This window comes from Parasteatoda tepidariorum, chromosome 3, assembly GCF_982258835.1.
Source record: "Parasteatoda tepidariorum strain Cologne lab strain chromosome 3, Ptep-v5.0, whole genome shotgun sequence".
NCBI classification, from domain to species: domain Eukaryota; kingdom Metazoa; phylum Arthropoda; class Arachnida; order Araneae; family Theridiidae; genus Parasteatoda; species Parasteatoda tepidariorum.
In genome coordinates this window covers 115,073,369-115,097,008 of record NC_141757.1, presented here as the reverse complement: position 1 = coordinate 115,097,008, position 23,640 = coordinate 115,073,369, and positions in this window count along the sequence as shown.

The window sequence follows — 23,640 nt, the reverse complement described above, 5'->3', positions numbered from 1 at the left end:
ATCTGACGGAGACAAAATATCTGATCTTTAGTTGATGTTCCACCACGGAATCCACATTGATATTTTCCTATTTGTGAATTAATAAATGGTAACAGCCTAAGATATAAGATTCTAGATAGAATTTTATAAGTTATACAAAGAAGACTAATGCCACGATAGTTGGCACAGGTCATAGGATCTCCTTTCTTGTGAATTGGGCACAAAATGCTGATATTCCAATCCGTTGGCATAATCTCAGAGTACCAGATGTCAGTAATAAGTTCAAATAAATTTATCAATAATGTATTTTCACAATTTTTTAGTAGTTCTGCTGAAATAAGATCATGTTCAACAGTTATTCAAGTCATATTTAGCCAATCCTTAGTCAACGCTCTCTATGATAATTCTGAAAATGGTGTAAGATGTCAATGGGAAGAAAATAGTTTTATGAAATTGAAAATATTTTTTGGTCCAATTTTTTTAGTGTTTAAATAATTACTCCTACGCTGCATTATCTCGGCTAAAAATTTTTTTTGGAGTTATTCATTAATTTCGGTAATCAAAATGGTGATTAAAAAATGTGCTTTAAACTTAGCTGTTCAGCTGTAATTATTTCAGTTGTTTCCCCGTTCTAACGCTCAGATAATTCTTTATGACAAGATGGTGTTTACAGCTTAAGATTGTAGTAAGTATAAGGTACTTAATTGAGTTTTTTTAAATTCTTTTTCTGCGAAAAGCTTCGAAAAATACTGTTGCCCTCCTTCATCCTCCTGTCCTACAAAAGACTGTCACAGGAGAGCCTCAAATATTAAGTAATAAAATGAAAAGTTTAAGAACATATAATTTGGGAAATGGAATAGATGAAACTAGGATGAGAGTCTTAGTTGCATACGAATGAGTGACATTAAGTACACTGAAGAATTGCGGAAATTGGATAACTACTTATTTGAATTCACATTGTTTGAAATAACTTTTTCACCTGTTTTTTCTTTTAATGTATTTTCTCAATATTTTTTTTAAAAATCTTTACTTATCATTGGTTCAGGATTACTATCCTTTGAAGTATTTATCTGTATCTTCTAAAGTCTTAAGTTTTATTTTAATATCAACGTTAAACAGTCGGATTTGCAACTATATCGTAAGTAAAACTGCTAACTTTGTGATTTAACCTAATCTAGAACAATTCCTGCTTCGAAAATTTGGGCGATCTCGTCTAGGTGGGAGACTACTTGAGTGAAATTTGTGTTCCACGGCGAGGAAGAACAACAAAATCTTTAATGGTTAGCCCCATGGTAAAAGAATTCGAACTCTTGATCCTTCTACCATTGTGGTCATTGTCGGTACATGAATTGACAAACCAACGTCGAAATTTGATCCTGGGTAACCACATTGGAAGGACAGGGCCTTATGCCCTGAATATCCTGAACCAACAGTTAATATTATTTCTCATAAATGGCACTGTAACGCAGTGTCAACTGTAAGCTCAGATTTGATGAAGGCATTACTCATCTAGTTCAACGTAACCTTGAGATTTCTTTATTAAATAATATTTTGTTTAGAGCGTAATTGTAACGCACAGTTGATTTAACTGATACCGAGAGGAACTCCATCGAGCCATCCCCAAAATTAAGTTGGAGTTTAAAATCAAATAATACATAAAAGAGTTCAAATTTGCAGAGATAGTATTTTCCGTTTAAGATACTAATCAGTAAAAGAAAAAAGCATTACGAATTATTGACAGAGTGTCACCACCCGCCGAATTGATTTATAGAAAAACAGTTTCTTATTTCAGGGATGTCATTCAGTTCTCTTATTTTTGTCATTCAGTTTCATCCTCAAGTATTGACTCTAAAAATAATGAAAGAGACTAAATACAATATTTATGGATTGAATAAAGGAAATTAACGACATTCTCGAACTCTCGCAACTGATTGATAAATTAAACATATCTTGAAGGTTTTATTGAGATAATAGCGAATTTATTATAATCCAGAAGAAAAACCTCGCGTAAAAAGAAATCCGTCATTTTTACCGAAAAAGATAAAAATAATAGTAACTAATATAATGAATTGATCACTAAAAAGGTTTAAAAATAAATGGTTCAGAATAACGGCCTGCATTTCATTAAATACCTTAATGCCTAAAAATGAGAAGTTGCAAGAAATAAATTACTATATGCGGCAACAACGTAACGCACTCTGAGTAAAAAATAAACAAACTTTCGGGATGATACTTCACATAGAGTGTCTTGATCAGACGGCAATACTTTTACTTTCGTTACTTTCAGAGAGGACAAAATTAAAAAGTACGTTCTTTCAATTGTACTTCGTTACTTTATAAATTTATTTTTTTAAATCTAAGCAGAGAATTCTAAACTCTGATTATCCTGTTGTCATTTCCTATTTTGGTTTTAAATTTACCACTTTCTTTGTAAAAACAACCTTGGTGGCTACATCGCATAAGCTAGACGCGCTTCAGAATTTAGAATTTAGACTTAAGAAATACCATTGGTAAGTCCGTTATCAAGAAGAGTACGAGAAGTTATCAATTGCTAGACATTGTTCGAATTTTGGGCATAAATTCAATTTTGATAATGCCAAAATTAATTCTACTTTGCAACTACTTTGATCTTCCTACGTAGGAACCGAGGGTGAGTGGTATGGGTCCTCGTTAAATTGTTCTACCAGTAAATGCTCGACTGCAGACGCAGGTCGACGGGATAACAAAGCATTGGAGCCATCCCCTCTGTAGAGGATCAAAATTGTGATGGCATGTCTTCGAATGATCCTCAGGGATGTTTCAAAGACCGTCACCAATAGCCCATTGCGCAACTCTAGTGCAACGCAAATAAAGTACCTGCCATAGCTCGTGGAAATGCATTTAACTCTGATTTCCACCACACAGCCACGGTAATTTTTCTAGTTCTGCTTCTCACTTTTATTTTTCTATTTTTTGGCTGGCACCTTTACGTTTTATATTTCAAATCGCTTTTGTTTCTTCTCATTCACGTCTGGCAAATTTTGAAAATGGGCACTTATTTTTGTGCGCTTGAAATATTTCGAGTGTTATGTCCAATTTGTATATTTTAGAAGCTAAGGAATTTTTATAATCTAATATCTAACCGCTCCAGGTTCTTGGGAATATTTATTTAGTGAGTTAAAATTAATTATTCTTGTACGGAGAAGGAAAAATTCTTGCAAAATTATCGTACTGTATGGCAAAAACATTTCTGATGAAAACTGCTACTATAATTCAAGCAATAAAACCACATTACCACATTATCTGAACCATTCCTTTGGCAACCAACTTTTATGTTCATATGATAACGGTTAATCAGAATTTCCGGTTATCGAAATTATGGTTCTAATAACCGCTCATTTAGCAAGAGATGCGAAACTGAAAAACAAATTTAACTGAATAAATTGTTTTTATGCCATGTATGGCATAGTGATAAAATTGTTAAATTTTACCGCATTTAGTTACTTCATCATATATTATAAAACCACATGACATTATTAATTTAACCAAAATCGCTTTGATAAAAACTACCATGGTTTTTATTATTCCTAAAGAGCTTGAAATACGGTAAATTATGCCATAGTGTGGTAGTTTTAACCATGATTTTTTTAGTGTGTATCAAAAATTCGAATTTTGTGTATCAAATTTTGTGTATCAAAACGCAATGAATTTTAATTAAAGTTTTAAGAGACACGTGCTAGTTCATGTGACATAATTTCAAGCAATACCATAATCATAATATATTTTAATGAACGAAAAGTAATCGTCTTTTAAAGAAATGCATATTTTATGAGATTTAAGTGCCAATTTTGTTTGGGATAATTACAGCAATGTGATACTTTACATAATTGCATCTCTTTCACATTAATAAAGCTAATGTCAACAATAGACAAAAAAGGAAAACTAATTTATATTTTCTTTTAAACAAGCAAACGAAAAGAAATGAACTATGCCCTATATCTATTTGTTTAAATCATATTTCGATGTTACAACAATGTTAATACCATCTTTCCAAAGTTAACAATGAGCGTTTGCACAAAACCTCATTTCAACAATTAAAGAACTCCATTTCTTGTTAAACTCTTGAGAAAATTGGTTGAGTTTCTTGAGTTAAGAATTGATTCCGAAATAAAATGTCTAAACTTTTGAGATATATTCGAAAAAAGCTGTAAGTAATGAACATTTGATAATTTCAAGTAAAAAAATTGATATAGGGTTGTTTGAAATTTTAACTTAAATTCAAAAAAAAGTTAAGTTACTCTAAGTAATAGTTATTTTTTATGTGCATTCCTGTCGCCAAATTTGTTACATTTATCGTTTAGTTATATTTAAGTAAATTGCTATAAACTATACCTGTACTCTATCAGTATATATTTCTATGACATCAACTTTGACCATCAACATAAGTTACTTTAGATAGTGATCTTATTTAGATATTTATGTAATAATAGCAAAACTTTTACCAAATTCAATTTAGCCTGTAAGCCCTGACATGGAATTGTCTTAAAATTATTTTCATCATTTAAAAAAAACTGAAAAACTGCTCCAATAATGTTTTTTTCTCAAAGCATTTTGTTTCATTTGGTAAAATTGTAAAATTCATAAAACTATAAGCACACTGTAGAATTCCATTAAAACCTCTAAATTTTTCTTCGAGGAAAAGTTTTTTTTCCACAAGGGCGTGTATTAAAATATTTACTGAATGCTAATCTAAAAAGTTAAATGTCATCAAATAATAAGCAATATAACTTTTTCCATGATTTTTTGAGAAACTCATATAATGATAGATATAAGAATGCTTCATATAAAAACTGATGAAAACGTTTATGACTATTGATATAATATTTTAAAAATATTAATGATTAAGAAAAATATTACATGCAATTATAATTATAAATGATTCAGAGAAGACTAAATAGGTTGCGCAATCCTTCATTGTATATTTAAAATTTATGATTTGAAACTCATTTTAATTGGTGAGTCAAAATTACTGTACTTTTATTGACACAAACTACTATTTCTATCTCCGGTTCCTTTCATATTATACAATCATTATTAACGTTATGTTTTCTTCTTTCTTTTTTGCATTTAAATCGCAATAATTCTTTTATTCTTTTTAATCTTTTTCACTTATTACTACTTCTAAACAAGATTACTTAGATTGATTTTCCTTAACCTATAATTTTGTTTCAAATGTTCTTTTTTTTAAAAACTAAAATTCAAACATATATTATCTGACAATAAACTTGTTATTTTTTAATTTTGTTAGAATGATTTTTTTATACAAAAAATGTATTAAAAACTTCCTGAAAGATTAGATTTTATTTATTCATGAAACACGGACTAAATTCTACAGCGAAAAAATAGGGAAACAAACTACGAATAAGCTTTTCAACTCAAAAATAACAGAACAATTTGATAATAAATAAATTTAGGTATATTATTGTGAAAGTTCTGCCTTTAAGTTAAGGAAATTATCAGTAACATGATATATCACTTTATCCCCACACAGAAAAGAATGTAGGATATAAACTATCAGAACGTGGTAAAATGTACCATTTTTCTGGCTCTATAGGAACAACAAAACTCGGTTACTTTTCACAGAAGCCCTCTGGTGATGATTTGGGAAAAAATAACAATAAAATATGGTTATGTAATTTTTGAAAAAATGTTTAGGTTTTATTAATCATAAATATGTTTTTTTTTAAACCAGGAATCTGATCACAATACAGAGCGGTAATTTTAACAGAATTTTTTCACCCTGTAGGAATTGCAGTGTGCTAACTTTAAACTGATTTTTTTTCTGACAATTCTTCTTCTAACGATATAATTTTTTCTATTAATAGACACGATGCTTTGAATATAGGACTTAATTCTGGAACAGAGTATTATCACAAAATTATAGAGACATTTAGAAAATTATCTTCATAATGCACAAAAGCATTAAAAAACTAAATACAAATCATCTTTCTAGTTGAGAAAGCATTTGCAACATCAATAAATTTTTTACCTTAAAGTTAATAGTTAAAAATCAAATTATGAATATTAGCTTTATAATTTATGAAAAGATTGGAAATATATTTAAATCATCTTTTTAGTTTGATTTAAATATTTTAGTTCTAGGTAAGAGTAAGACAAATTCAGATTGTATTTTAATTTAGTTCCAAGGGAAAGAAGGATAACGATAAGTTCCAGTTGAGGGACTGGAACGAGGTTCTTGCTGAGCAAAAAACGATTGAGGAAAACAGCTCTGCAGAGGCTCTGGATGAGCAATTGGATAAAGCAAATGCAGTGGATGAGGAAGTAGTTAAATATGTTGAGGAAGTGGTAGAGAAAAGCACTGCAGATGAAAAAAATGCTGAAATTGATAATAAGTTTCAGTTGAGAGATTGGAATGAAGCTCTTGCCGAGCAAGAAATGGTTGAAAGAAACAGAGCTGCAGAGGCTCTGGGTGAGAAATGGGATAAGGAAACTGCAGTAGTTGAGGAAACTGCTAAACATGATGAAGAAGTTTTAGAGAAAAATACTGCAGATGAAATTGATAATGAGTTTCAGTTAAGAGACTGGAACGATGTTCTTGCTGAACAGAAAACTGTTGAAAACGACAGAGCTTCAGAGGCTCTTGATAAGAAATTGGATAAAAAAACTATAGTGGATGAGGAAACTATAAGGGATGTTAAATTCGACAAGTTCCCTTTAAAGATCCGGGACTATGTTATTATAGGACAGGCGGTAATTGACATTAAGAAAAATAGGCCTGTAAAACATGATTTCAATTTTATGGGAATTTCAACTGCACACTACAAACGGATGATGAGAGATTTCCAAAAGTGTGAAAGAGAGAAACGGAACAAAAGTTCCTTATTATAGAAACGTTGAAAAGTTTCCCAAGAATTCCGATTATGACATTTGACCTAGTTTGACTCTTACCCGATTTAGACACTCACTCGATTTTGACCCTTTCCCGATTGTGATACATAAGTGGTTTTGATACAAATAAGAAAAAACCCTAGCACCTTGACAGGGCATTGTGTTTAATGTGTTGCATAAATATTTTCTCTACGGACAATATTGTGGAGATTTTCCCGATTTTGACATTAAAAAAATGCCTAGCACATTGACAGGACATTGTGTTTAATATGCTGCATAAAATAATTTCTCTACGGACAATATTGTGGAGAATTTCCAGATTTTGACATTAAAAAAATCCTAGCACATTGACAGGACATTGTGTTTAATGTGCTCCATGAAATATACTTCCGAGGATTTTGAAAGATTTTGAGAATGGAGACTGACTCAAAGGACTATATAATTTGTCTGGTTAAAAATTCTCAGATATATATTAAATAAACTAAGACAACACACCTGATATCACAATAGAAATTAACTCGTGAACAGGACATTTTGTTCATCGAGTCCATAATTTCAATTCTAGATCACGAAAACTTTTTTTATCACGATATTTTAAGATGAAAATTATGTTTCTTCATCTCTGTTGCTAATTTTAGATAGTTAGTGAGCCTCACAGTAAATAAGGCATGAATAATAGTATTAATATCAATGAATAAATAATCTTTTTTTTCATAAATTGCTTTTGTCTTTATTCTATATATTAATGGAGCTTACATGTTGTTCCTTACGTATGTTTATGCCAACCTACTATTCTTTGTTCTTAACAATAGTAACTACAGCAAATGTCGTTAATTAAATCTTAAAAAATTATGTTAAATACCGAAAGGCAGTTTTAAATATTCTAATATCCTATTATAATGCTAAAAAAAGAATAACTTAAAATTATGTAGTAAAATAAAATGAATGAATTGAGTTACTTTAGGTTAATTTTTAAAACTTAATTTAAAATTACCTTATGAAATACCATATTAAAATTACTAATTTAAAATGAGTTGTTGATTGCTAACTTTTAAAACTTAACTGAAAAATATCTGTGTTTAATAAATTCAGAAATACGAATGAGAAATCTGGTAATTGGTTTAAAACCTTAAAATCATTTATAACTATTATAAGAATCACTTGTTTCTTGGGCAATTTAGTGAAAACGTATAAAACCCAGTTAATTTGTAAAAGGATAGGTTATGTTTCGTGCTTTGTAGAGTAAAGTGGAAAACAACGTGAAATAAGTTCAGAAATGTGACAAGAAATGGAAAAAGAACCATCCTTAGTGTTTAAGCACTTGACTAATTACACTGAGAAAGTGGCATTTGGTGTTTTACACAGTTGCATTTGGTGTTAGAAATAACATTTTGGTGTTTAAGCACTGACGAAGATTCTTGTTTAGAGAATTAAAGAGCCGAAACTGTAGTATGTTCATTTCGAAACTTGATTCACTTTAGTCAGCTAATTTCATTTAAAAAAAAGTAAGGAATATTCGTAATCAAGCATATGGAAATTTTTTTTAAACACTTTAAAGTTAAATAGAATGCTAGTGACTGCTCTTGTTTACTGTTTATGCTTAGGAAAAAACTGCGTCGCTTTTTAGACAGTAGCGCCATCTGTTGTTGATTTTTCTGGATGAGTTTGCTACTTAGTGAAAATAATTGCTGGTTACCTAATAATAATACAACAAGCAAAATATTTCATTTTATTTCCATGTTTTAATTTTATTGATTTCCCAAATAGTCGGTTATTTTTAGGACACAGGGCATGAAATATTCTAAAATAGTTTGTGCATTAAAAATAAAAAAGGAGTCAAAATTATTGTAAATTAAACTAATTGAATTACAAAACTATTAGGCTACTTACAGTTAACGGTAAATTTTTCTCTCCGGAAAAGCGTATTTTATTTTATTTAAACTATCAAAGACAAATTTTATTGGAATGAGAATAATAAAAAATTATTGAGTTATTAAAAGTTTTCAAGATCCATTACCTTTTATCGACCCCTGTAGGATTGGCACTTAATTTTTACCTTAGTCTGAGGTTAGCTCCCGTGCCTGTCTCTTTTCATTACAAACAAAGAGAGGACAGATTTAACATACGCCTTGTTGCGTATACATGCCAGTTGCTTAGTGGGCTGCCAGGATCAAACTCACAATCCCTTCTCTCCACCAATGGTTTGAAGGACGGTTAACCAGCTGCGTAGATGACAATACTGTTCTAATCATTTCCAGGATACAACAAGCAAAATTTATCACTTTAAAGTCAAATAGAATTCATCTCACCCAAATGCCGGACATTATCTAGCCAGTGTCCAGTTGAGATTTTAATGGTTTTAAAATTAAAAATCTCGGAAACAAAGGATGATATAAGAACTAAGCAAGCAGTATGTCTATTGTGCAGAAATTTTCGAATTAAATTGCAACAGTTGCTCTCAGATAGCGCTGCTGGCCTTCAATTCTATTTTTAGTGTTAAAATGTCAAAGGGCGTTGTAACTCTAGATAAAGAGGCTTAAATCATGTATTCCAATTAACAGAGTTTATTTCCAGAAATGGAATAACATAGGAAAAGAAGAATATCTTCAGCTCTTGGATTCTTAAAAAAAATTTATACTAGATGCACCACTATCTGCTTTAAACTTTTGTCACTAAATTAAAAATTTCTGCGCAAAATTTTTACTGCTTTCACAATAAACAAACCGTCTGTTTCATACAGCTGCTTTTTTTTCCCCCAATATTTTTATCTTTAATATCAGCCACTCTTTTTCTGGTATTCCAGTAGAAATTTACAGACAATAAATAATAAAATAAAATTAAATAAAAATTTAAAAAATAAAAATTTAAATTTTGAGAAAAATGTCTTTTTGAAATAGAATAAAAGGCACATCGTTTTCGTACTAAACTTCAATCATCGTCGAAAATTTTAATCACATATTTCATAATAGTTGCATTAAAAACATTTTCTTTCCAGTTGGGATAAAAATAGAATTATTTTTTTTCTTTTCAGTTTTCCTGAAGAACAAAATTTTTATAATCGCACTATATTATTATTTTTGTAATTCACTTTAAAATACATAATTTTTTTAAACAACTGATGCAGAAATAAACGGTTTGTTGGTGAATTGAAAGAAATGGGGGGATTAATTTCTAGAATTCTTTCAAACCAAATTAATAGTTTCAATTCGGCTGGTTGAAAAGCGAAAGGGAAGATCTTTTTTTCTTCTAATCCGCAGAAAACCAGAAAAGTTGTAAAACTTCGTTTTTTATAGTTCTGAAATGATGTTACAACAGAAAAGAATCTTCCATCTTCTATCAGATAAAGTTTTCGACTCTGTAAACCTTTTTTGCCTTCACATCTACGGGACATAATAGTATTTAGGAATGTTACATTCGGGCATTTCATTCCATTTCATGCTTTTAAGAATTTCTGCAGGATGAAAAAGCGATAAAATTTGTTGAGAAAGTTTTTAAAAAAAACTATTCTTTGCTATTTTTTTTTGTTGGAAATAACGAGTTTTTTCTACAAAGCAATAATTTTTTAATTTAGAAAAATAATAAATTTTATAATCCTTTAATTTTTATTTTTTTGTGTTCTTTTTATAATAATTCGTAATTATAATTACCATATTGAAAGGGGGCGTAAAGAGTCGTTCATAAATGATGTCAAGCTTGGAGAGGATGTTAATTATAATCCATAACTTTTATTAGCAAATTGAAAGGGGGGGGGTAAGAAACACACTGGAGAGCAGTTCATAAATGATGTCCTGAAAGGGGAGGGTGGTTGCCTTCGAAATTGTGAGGAAACTTTTTGACAAAGAGAAGTAGATTTAGAAGATGTGTGATATCAAACAATTTTGTTAGTTAAAACATTTACATTCTGCAGACTAGATGTTTTTTTATTATTAGTTTTCGTACTTTTGTCGTCCCGCAAATAGTAAGACTCGGTTCCCAATAGTTCACCAAAGTAAAGCATCACTGACAGCTGTTAGTAGACGGGCGGCATGACAAATTTGATGATCCTTTGAAGGGACCGAGAGAGCACGGTATCGGTCCTCTTCAAACTGTTGAGTGCTCTATTACACGCTCAGATCGTCGGATTACCTAAACGAGCCATTGCCTTTTTCCAGACCATCACCAATTTGTAGCTCTTGTTCGACGTAAATTAAGGTAATACTTCTAATGTTAGTTAATATGCTGACAGATAATAACACACAGTTAAAATTATAATTTAAATTTGAAATAGATTCTTAACTGTTGGAATATGTTTAAATAATATAACTTGATAGGTGACAACGGGTTTGAAGGAGAGAGTGAAACGTGACACTTTGAGACAAATAGAAGTTTTTTTGCATGGAAATAGCTTTCGATAAACGAATTTCATAATTGTGGGCAAAATTTTTTCAATTTGCTTAAAAAATTCTCAAGAACATTAGGGTGATCTAACTTTGGAGCTCTCTACAGACCAAACTATTCCCAGATTGCGTCTATCCCCTATATTTTGGTGGTGAAAAATCTGAATACGTCGAAAAAAAAAGCATGTTAATTCAAAAAATAGTACATTTTTGTGTCTGATTTCGTAACTTAAGATATCGTTTGAATTAATTAGCATATTTGAAATCAACCTCTCGAACTATTGAGATTGAGTCTTAGGACGTGAATATCTGATCATTAAAATCATAAATTATTCAGGATATTCCGTTTATTTAGGACAACGTATGGAAATTCTATTGGCAAGAACATTCAGCAGTGTTTCGACTTCGGTGTTTCGACTTTAAGGAAGGTTGTTTACAAAATTGAAAATTTCGGTGTTTTATTTTGTGTTTAGGCACTGAGAGAGGTTCTTGTCTTCAGAATCGAAACTATGGTATAACCTTTCCTATATCCTCATTTGTGCTTTATTTACTATATCTTTGCTCTATAATGCACAAATTATATCTTATCTTCATTTTTGATGTTACCATGTAGTAATGTTTTTATGTCTAAAGCTAAATATAGATATTTTAATTAGTATAACTGTGACAATTCATATCCCTGTCACACGTTATACGAGTTTGTATCCAAGTTGTTTTTTGTTGTGACACTGTATATGATTCGATTGATATACTCAAGGTAATATCTTAGATATGGAGATAATGTATTTTATTATTTTGATAAAACTTCTATTAATAAGTAACTAACTAGGGTCAGAATAGTTTAAACACACTTTTTTCTCAACATGGCGTACAGATGGGTCAACGTATGAAAAGACCACCACTACTATATATACGAGGGGAAAAGAATCCACTCACTGAAAAAAGAAGACCACCCAAAAAACTATCACAGCCATTGTATGACCTTCTTCAAAGGACACTCTTTTCAGGGAGGAGTTTTATTTATGGTGACATATTTTATTCGCGCTTTTCATATTTGAACGAGATTTACCGATACTTAGAATTAATTTCTGAGAAATTTATATTCTAACAAAACTTTCCATTTTCTTTTAATTTTGATGGTCTTTATAGTGAAGTTTTTAAACTAACTGTTCTTCACAATAAACCAATAGTCTTTCCAATGAAGTTTTCGAAAAATTGAGTATTCTAATCTTGATATTTTTAACAATTTGAGTCACAGGCTTTGTACTTAACGTCAAACGGAAAGCACGAACATCTATAAAAGCATGGTCCTAAAGCACGAGCTCATGGAAGAATATCAATTACGTAAATAAACATAAAAATAGACTTATTGGAAAAGTTAGGTTTCTTAGCCAAGCTGTAAAAAAATCCTAACGTAATGGATTTCAATTTTAATTTAGTTTTCTTCCTTCTGTGTTATAGGTTGAGTTAGCTTAGTATTGCTTGCTGAAGTAGTGTATTTATTTATTTTCGAGTAGTTGATGGTTTAGCCAATATCTGAAACCTTTCCGAAAATGCGACAAAGACTGAAGGATATTCTCAATGCAAACGTATCGATACATTCTACAACAGCTGGGGTGTTTTAAAGTTTTGTTTTAAAGTCAGAGGATTTAAACTATCGGAACTCTTTTTCTTTTTAATTAGATATCAGTCGGTAAAATTAAAAAAACATCAGCATACGTAAAAGTTTTAAGCTTTTAGGCTGGAATTCAGTATTTAAGCATTCACTATAACATGTAGAAGATGCAATAAACCAGAGTATACACTTTTTAAAACATAAGCAGAATCTGTTTCATATGAATTCGTATAGCTGTCCCACTTGCATCTTGTGCTACTTCGTTCATCAATCAATTGTTCTAAAAAAAGTTACACTGAACTGTTGTGCTTTGTAAACTTTGAACTGTGTAAGTTTTTCTAAAAAAGAGCCAACGGACAAAAAAAAACGTCTAGCAATTAACAAATATATTTCTAAACACAAAAAAACTCAGAGCTCATTTGTTAAATTTTAATGAAATGATGAAATGCGCTGCTTACAATGTATAACTAAATTCGGTTAGAAGCATTGCCAATTTAAAATTCTATTAAGGTAAATAATTTGCAATGTTATGAAATTTTTAATTTAACATAAATGTAAACTCTTCGAAATTGTGAGGCGTGTAAAACAGTGTTATCGTTTAAATCTGATGCAACGTTAATATGATAACTATAGTGTAAGAAAAAAGTATGGTCAAAACTACCAGAAATTTACCGGATTTCTGGTTCTATGGGAACACCAAAACTCCAGGTAATTATTACTGAAGTGCTTTGGCAATGCTTTTTGATAAAATTAACAGTAAAATATGTTCTTATAATATGTGATAAAATTTGGTAATCTAATCATTATACCTTAGAGCATGACATAAAAACAGTGTATTCAGTTAATGCCTTGTATCTTTCAGTTTCGTATTTTTTTATAAATGTGTGATAATAAGGACTATCATTTTGAAAACCTGATAGCTAATAAACGGCATATATGGCAACGTTACTTTTAAAAAGTAACGAGTAAAAGTACAAGTATTTTTAAAAAAAGTAACGAGTAAAAAGTAAAAAGTTCTTATTTTAAAAAGTAACGAGTAAAAAGTACAAGTAAAAGTACAAGTACTAAACAAAAAAAGTAACGATTTAAAAGTACATTTCTAGGAAATCGAAAATTCAAAGTAACCTAAAATTTTATTGAATAATATTCTTATGCTCTTTAATGTTTTTGCAAAATTGTTATTTATTTAATTATTTTTCATTTTGAAAGTTATGGATATTTAATTTAATTTATTATTAATTTAATTTATTTTTAAATTCGGAAGAATATTATAATGTAATTTTATAATATAATCGTATAATATAATTTTAATATCAAACTTTTTACGGATTTGCACGAAAAAGAAATTTTATCTATTGATTTTAATTTTTAGTTTATTATTTTTATTTATTTAAATTACCAAAAAATTTAAAAGAGTCATAGAGTCATTTAGCTATTTAAGTTCTATTGTAGATAAAAAAGGTGGAAGTAGTGAAGATATTAGACAAAGAATAATCAAAGCAAGAACATGTTTTAAGGGATTACATACATTTTGGAGAGAGTCAAATATTGAAATAAAGACAAAAATTGTTATTTACAAAGCTATTGTTAGAGCAGTACTATTATATGGCGCAGAAACCTGGAAACAGACTAAGATCGAAACAAAAAAAATTAGAAACCTTTCAAAACAAATGTTTAAAATTTATTTTTAAAATTTTCTGGCCTTACAAAGTATCAAATCAAAATCTATTAAAGAAAGCTAAAATGAAAACAATCGAAGATGAAATTAAAAAACGAAGATGGAGCTGGCTCGAACATATCCTTAGAATGCCCAAAGAAAAAATTTCATCTGTTGCGCTTACATGGGCCCCAGATGGTAAAAGAACAAGAGGAAGACCCAGACTTAATATCCAGCGCATGTTTTTGGGCGAATTAAAAGAATGTAGAATATCTGGTTGGGAGGAAGCAATATCTATTGCTAAAGACAGGAGGCGTTGGAGGGATATGCTAGAGGCCTTAAGTGCCCAAGGCACGTAGAGGATAAGTAAAGTGATTTAAAATTGTTTTACTCTTTAGAAGAGCGTTTTAAAAGCACAAACATAAACAAAGCAAACACGAGGTTTCAGATAGCTTTGCGAGCTTTGAGCTAATAAAAAATAATTGAATGTGCAGTATAAGATGAAACAGAAGGTATTTAAACACGAAGTTAGCTGTGAATGCATATATATTGCACATTAATTTTATATATTAACAGAACATAAAAATTTTTTTTTAATTCAACTTTTTTTACTTTTTTTTTATTTTTTTTTTAGAAAGCTTATTGAGTTTTAGAAAAAAGTAACGATTTCATTCGATATTTCCGTTACAAATACTTTTACTTTTTCCCTAAAAAAGTAACGAAAGTACAAGTAAAAGTACTAAATTTAAAAAGTAACGAAGTACAAGTAAAAGTACGTACTTTGTACTTGTACCGGCGGTACAAGTAACGAAAGTAAAAGTACTGCCATATATGATAAACGGTTACCACATGAGCGGACAAATTATCAAATGAATGATTCAAATACCGTATATTTCAATTTTATTAATCAGAATTATAGATTTTTTCTCCAGAAGTGATATCATACTGTACGATTACTTGACAAGAATTTTTTTCTGTTTGTGGAATCATCTTATAGAGTAAACTAAACCTTCATAAACTTGATTATACATGTCTTTGCTTGTAGTTTGTCAAATCATAATGTCGTTTAAATTTACTATAAACTTAATACTCTATGAATTTGCATCCCATTATGGGGCAAACTTAACCGTCATAAACTTGAATAAGTAATGCTAAGGTCATTAAACTTGAATAGGGGCATTATTAAATTTATCACTTTGAAGCTTACAGGCAATTTGTTCTAAGTACTGACGTAAAAGTTCACCATTGAACTTATTTTGGAGAGTCCTCATTGTTATCTTTAAATATCAGCTATGTGAATGAATTCTTAATAAACCGATGATATTATTGTATTTCTAAAGTATAAAATATGATATTTGACATTCAATGCAGCAATCAATCCGTTAAAAACTAATAAAAACAAGTATTTGATTAAATAAATTTTAAAACTTTTACATGAAATTGATATTGCATCCTACAAAAATTATCCAAAACAGGGGAAAAAGCTGAAGGCTAAAATGAGCAACAGGTGTGTTATGGTAGCTCTAAATTACTACTCTATGAATATTAACTAGTAATTTTCGACTTAAACTAACTTTCTTGAAAAGCGTATGTGAAAACTCATTCATCAAGGATGATCACATGCGCAAGGTTCATTTGAAAATGTAACTTCTCTATCTCCTGATGCAGACGATGCAGCTATGGATTGTGGACTTGGACATCTTGACCTCGTCCATAAACAAATGTATTTCTTTAACATCTTATGATTCCTGCAAAGAATTTATTTTGGAAATGAGTTCATCCATTGATGCACTCATAAGCTAAAGATATCCATTTGGAATGGATCTCCATATTTATGTATTAATATACAGTGCGCAAAAAATGAACTACCCTGAATAACTTTTGATCTAATGATTGAATCCTCTCGTTTTCGGGCTCAATCTTAATGATTCGATCGAGTTATCTCAAATATGATAATTAATTAGTGCAGACAATATTTTAAGTTACAAAATTGGACCTAAAACGTACTTTCAGCGGATTCGGATTTCAGATTCCTAAATTATAGGGGGTAGCAGCCATCTGGAAAATATGGTCCCCATAGTTTGTCCAGGAGAGCAATCCAAAGTTAGGACTCCATAATGTTAATTTAATTTTTTGCGTATTTCGTCATATCTCGAAACATTTAGGTGTGCAATTTTCTACATCATAATTGGAAGTAGGTAATTTTACATGGCAGAAACTTGAGTAAAATTGGTTGAATATTCTGAAAGATACTTTAAAGCTTCTAATGATTTGTCTCTTTTGTGTTTGTATTAAATTTTACTTAACAATAATAAATAAAAGTCTATTGCGAAGATTTCATTGGAATTTTTATATCGTTGTTTGCAGGAAAACCATTTTAAAATATCATTTTTCAATACATACCGAATAAGAAAATTGCTAACGGAATAGAAAAAAACTGTTTATTCGAAATAAGCATTATTTATTCTAAGGTATGAAGTATTTAACGCTAAAGTACTTGTGAGCAACGAAAGCAGCAACCTATATATGGTTTTAAGTTAAAACATATCATACTCAGTAAACTTTATTTAAGGTACCATAATTCAAATTTAACTCAAAAGTAGCTGAAACAGGCATGTTCAACATTACGGTTCATGTCCCCAATATTATGGTTCAGTGCTGAACTATATATTTGTTCGCCGGTCAGATGGCCGAGCAGTTTAGGTGCCTGGCGAAACCAATGGCTGCGGGTTCGAATCCCTCTCAGGGAATGGATGTGCTGTCCTCTGCAACTTCGGTCACTATGTGCCCACAAGGGCAAACGCAAAATGAGCAATGCCTCCGGTGTCTTCAATGGAGAAGAGCGATATATATATATATATATATATATATATATATATATATATATATATATATATATATATATATATATATATATATATATATATATATATATATATATATATATATATATATATATATATATATATATATATATATATATATATATATATATATATATATATATATATATATATATATATATATATATAAACCCCTTATACTGTTCTAGGTTGAAACAAATTATCGTGCATCTTAATCTTTATTGTAATTACTGTTTTTATTTTAATTTAAACGTAAACATGATTAAATTTATCACCTTTTTAAGGTACTTATTTTAAGACATGTAAAATATAATAGGGAATGATGCCGATATTAAAGTTCAACATTGAACAAAATGTTCTGTTTTAATATTTTTTTCTTGTTCTTTCCAATGTTTCGATATTTTTATTTTTGTACATTTATGAGTATTTTATTTATAATGGTGTTAATTGCAATTCCAATACATTTGAAGATAGATAGAATCAAAACATAAAGCGGTTTAATCACCCAATAAACTTTAAAAACTTCACATGAAAATATCGATACATTTTAGAAAACTAACATAAGAGAGAGCAACTGAAAGGCTAAAATGAGCAACAGGTGTATTATGAAAGCTTTAAATTGCTACTTTGCAAGCATGAAGCAGTAATTTATAACTGAAATATTAAGGGTAACTCCGAATAACTTTACTGAAAAGCTTACTCGAAAACCCATTAATCAGAGATGATTACGTTTGCAAGGAAGCCTTGGAAACATAATTTCTTAATTTTCTGGAGCAGATGATGCATCTATGGACTGCCGACATACACATCTGGTCTTTTCCCAGATCCGAATTTATTTCATCAACATCATATGATTCTATCGAAGAATGTATCTTGGATCATCCATCGCTGCATCAATTACTTCTAAACCAAAGATCTCCATTTGGAATTGATCGCAAAACTTGTGTATTAATGTACTTTCTAATGTGTTGTTTTTCTCTTTCTCCTTCTTGTTTTCAGTAGGTTTTGCTTTATGTTATTAAATAATTTGACTTAGCAGGTTTAAGCAAAATTTGTATATTGCTTATAGAAAAACTATGTATTTCCTTATTTATATGTAAATCTTTAACTTAAATAATAAAGTAAGTAAAATAAATCAAATACGCAGAATTGTTTCCTCAAGTTATTTATAATTTTATTTCAAACTGCGAGGCACATACACTCCTCGCACAGTTCTAATTAAATAATAAAATATTAAAAAAAAAGATATTTTTCATCTAGTTTTAGAAGAAAAAGAGAAAAACTAGATTTATTTCTAAAATAATGAAAACGCTGCTATTTTATTGATTTGATTTATTTGAAATCAAAAAGGTATAAATTTAAGCTTTAAATTAAAAGTTTTGTTTATAAATACTTTGCTACAATTTCTAATAAGATATTGAGTGCATTTCGTAAAATTATGGCAATAGTTGACCTACGTATCAGTGTTAAAAGGATGGTAATGAATTTGTTAAATACGAAAACGAAATAATGGATTACGGATGTTTTAGTCCGCAGCAATGCTTGTTAAATCTATGCATTAAATAATGGGTTATGTATGTTTTGATCCCCAGCATTGTTTGTGTTGTTATTTACACAAACGTAGGCTTTTATACTCATTGTTTTATAAGTAAAACTATTAAATGTTCATTCAATGATTTTACACATTAGATGTTCATTCAATGATTTCACACACTAAATGTTCATTCAATGATTTCATGTATTGTATTATAAAAATTTACCCAAACTAAATGAATACCAATAAATGATGTGATGAAGTCTCAAAAAATGTTTAGAAATGATATTCCTGTGTTAGTGGTAGCATAAATTTGTTTTTAAATCAATCTTATGACGATATATTAATGAAAGTTGCAATGTTCCCCCATTGAAAGTAGCACATATTTTAAAGAAGTAATGAGCATAATCTCACTTTAATATCATAATATGACTATGCATATTACATTAACTATGGCACTTATCCTGTTTGCAGTCATTCTAACAAAATTGTGTTTTCAGAATTTTTATCTAAATATAAAATAGATTCGAATCTCAATTTGAGGCTTTCAAAATACATATTTAACTGAAAACAAGTTGAAAATTCAGTCACAATGCAATCTTTTTTTAAATTTTATTACTTATCCTAGAAATTGTTAAGACGATGATAAATAAAATTATTACTTTATTTGTAGTATTATATTTAAAAATAAATGTATGGTATACATCAGCCAAACATTTTTTTTCAAGATCCAGGAAAATGGGAATTGCAATTACATAAAACGAAAATTGACAAAATAGTTTCAATGAGGAAGAAATGCAAAATAGATTCTCACATCATTATTAATTTTGTTAAAAAAATCATACGTATTAAATATTATTTTTTAAAATTCATGTTATTTTGTACTCAAATACCTACTTTCTCCAAATAAAAATACCCATTTTGCAAAGAGTTATTTTTTTATAAAAGTTTTATTTAACCCAAAGTTTTTTTTCTAAAAGTGAAAAGAAATAAAAAACGTATTTTACCGGATTTATGAGGAAGGAACTAATTTAGAAAGCGAATTTTCTTTGGTACAATTTCGTTTTTGGGGTCTGGTAAAATATTTTTACTGCAGGACCTACTTTTGTATATTAAGTATCTATTACCGCAGTTTTACTAATGCCTAAAGCAACAATTAATTAAACATTAATTACGACAATAATAATTTGGAGACTTTTTCTCCAAAACTGAATAGAACACTTTCATTCCAACGTTTAAAGGTTTTTCAGGAAATAATGTGGGTAAGAAATGTTTATTATACACAACTGCAATATTTGAAATGTGATATGCAATGTGATTGAATATCTTTTAAGAATCTATTTTTCCCGCGTTTATAAGTAAGTCCAATGTGATTTTGAGTAAATTTAGTGTTTTAGAAAGGAACTTTAAAAAAATTACATTAGCAATAGATAGATTTGATCTAAGCATATATTTTAGCAAAACATTTAAAAAACCGAAAATTTGTAATAAGGAAATTTTGATTTAAATATAACAGATTTTGTTTTTAATCTTTATAAATAACTATTTAAACAAGCAGATATTCTTGTTATGTGTGTGTGCAGTGTGTCTAATAAAAAATATATTTTTTTCAAACTTTATCAATCAGCTCTTTTACTTTGACGATGGACAGTGGATCGTATTAAAACAAAAATTTAAAATTAATTTTTTTTTCTAAGACTGACTACATAAAAATGGTAGTGTTAAAATGTTAATCCAACTTAGGAAGATTATTTTATAATATTATAACCATCATTGAGCAGTCGACCGAATTCTGACTTTACGACTATCAATGTTTAACTCTTAAGCCTTGTCATTTTAAACCCAATCCAGAAGACAAGAGAACTCTCGGATCAAGTAATAAGAGAAATTTGTCTTCGTAAAGGTCTTTTCGATGGAACTTTACGTTACACGAAGAGGAAAATCACGACTGCAAGTAAACTCCACCCCATGGCCCGTCTACCAATGAGGATATTTTACGTCAGCGTTGTGGTCGGTGCGAGCCGGGTGCGAAATTCGTATCGATCAGCCATCGCTAGGATTCCATCTTGATTCACCTCATTGAAAGGCAAGCGCTTTATCCTCGGAGCTAACTCGGCTCTATGAAAATTATTGGGAATTATACAGTTCACTCAGAAAAGTTCAAATAAATCGTTCAAAAACATGTGTAAGGGTAAATAAGGGTTAATATTGTATGACGTTGTACAGCAGTGTTTCCCAAAGTGTGGTACGCGTACCCCCAGGGGTACGTGAACAGTTTAGCGGGGGTCCGCGTTCTTATGCGAAATATCTTGCAACGAACGAAAATTTCTAACAAATTTATTTAAAAACATGAAAATTTACGATTACGTATTTTTCTATTAGCAATTTTTTGCAGGATAATAGTTAATAATTAGTGGTGTCAACAGCCAGTAGTGATTTTTAACTTTTGTGCAATTTATTTATAGAAAAAATGCATTCATTTCCTTGTTAGGGGGTACACAGCGTTACGAAAAATTTAGAAAGGGTACACGAAAGTCATAAGTTTGGGAAACACTGCTGTACAGGGAAACCTCGGGAAAAATTTTTCATTTTTATTAAAAATAGAAGCTTAAGAATATCAGCTTAAGAATATCAGCTTATGTGATATTTCACTTCTATGACGGCTCAATCGATAGTTCATATTCTGAGAAGTAATCTTTTATCGGTAATTTTAATGACAACGTCCAATAATATTTGACTTGTAGAGAAAGTTTGATTTTATAGTATTTTTGTTTTTGAAGGAACATCTATCTTTTAAAAACTTATATTTCAAGCAAATGCAACAGCTAGAAAAGTTACTTGATGCTTGATTTGATGCTTTAGGGTGAGCTACAGCTAAGGTGACATCATTTGGCTGACTATCTTCATTCTTTTATGATTCTTTGCATTTTTGTTTTGTCCACAATTCGCCTGTAGCAATCCTGCGGTTATTGCGAACTTGTTGCTTACGTAATTATTAAACGTACTTTTATTACTGAAACTTTCTAAATCATTTAAATTTTCTGCTATTTCTATTTCTCCCATTAAGTATAGTACCTGTTTTGGAACATACTGTTTTATTTTTATCATTAAGATGGATGCAACAGTGTTTTGAATAAGTGTTTTTAACTAGGTCATGAAAATTATTGGCATTCAAAAACAAGTTAGATGCTTAATCAAAATATGTTTTTGTTTCTCTAACACCAATTTAAAGTAAATTACCGGGGATATTTCCGTATCGTGATTTGTAGCCATTCCATCTACAATCGATAAAGCATCAAATAGATTTTAAGATCCAAGATCCAAAAGATCCAAATAGAACACTAAGCACCGGATATAAACTTGCAATTCACTGAAGAAAAAGAAAAAAAAATATGTCGAAGTTTTTTCAGGGAGGGGGTTATACCCTTTTAGTGGGTCCCCTTCTGAGATGCTTTTTTCCAATTTCTCTCAGACCGCTGCCCGGAAATTGCAAAGACTTGTTGGCTATTTTTCCTTACTTAAATCAGGATACCGAAATCATCGCTAACTACTTTAAAATATGTCAATTTTTGCTAACATCGACATCAAAATGAAAGAATACAAAAATAATTAAATGTATGATCAAAATACTTAAGAGTTTAATATTAATTTAGCATATGTCATATTAATACTTATTTTCACGTAACAGGAATTAAAATGAACGACATAGTAGTTAAAAAGCCTCTTTTTTTCTATATAAAGTATAATTTCTCACACATACAACTGCGAACAGATAGTAAATTGTACTTGCGAATTTAATTACACTTACTTTTTTATAAATAAAGCGCACATTTAAGCTGGGATATGTTGCAATTTTGAGTAAAATTAATAATTTAAAATAGTTTAATAAAAGATTAACTAAAATGAATAAAACAAACAGAAGAAATAACGCAGTGAACGTTTAATAAAAAATAAAAAAAAAACGAAAGTGAGCGATATCGGTGTTCGCCTTATGGTCTATAATAAAGATTAATTTACTTTCTTGATAAGTATTAAAAAATATAAAGTATAACTTTTATACGAATAATATTTTAGCAATTGGACGCTTGCACTTCAAGAAGAAGAAGACCTCCTATACCCACACATGTGACCTATGACGTCAGCACCAGCTAATCTTTATAAGCAAAATGATGTATAAAAGTTGATCTAAGTTTCTCTGCATAAGTTAGAATGTTAATTAACGATAAGTTCATTAAATACAGAACCGTATCGCGCATGAAATTAGTTAAAATATAATTCTTTCTCGTCTACTTCTTTTACTTAACTTAGATTTATTATTCGTTTATGTATTTTACTCTAACAGTGATATATTTTTGTTTTGTATACTTTTCAGCTTCGATGCGCAATCAGTTTGTTTATGTTCCACATGATTTTGCGCCTACCCTTGTGTTAAGTTCCTGTGTGTAAATATATAGTGAAAGAATTGAAACCATTGCGAAAGAATCCTTGTTAAAGAATATGAACAATGCCAGTTAAGAGAATTAATACTTGACAGGCTTGGCTTACTCAAAATAGAATGGAAGGAACAGTTGCTAACGTAAACAAATGCCACGTTTCAACAACCCACTAAAAATAGAAATACAGACAAAAACCTGTTTCCATTGAGAAAAGTTATATAGGGTGTCCCGTAAATGTTGCGACAAACGTGAAGTAGGGAACATCATGAGGATTAAGAATTATCTAGGAAA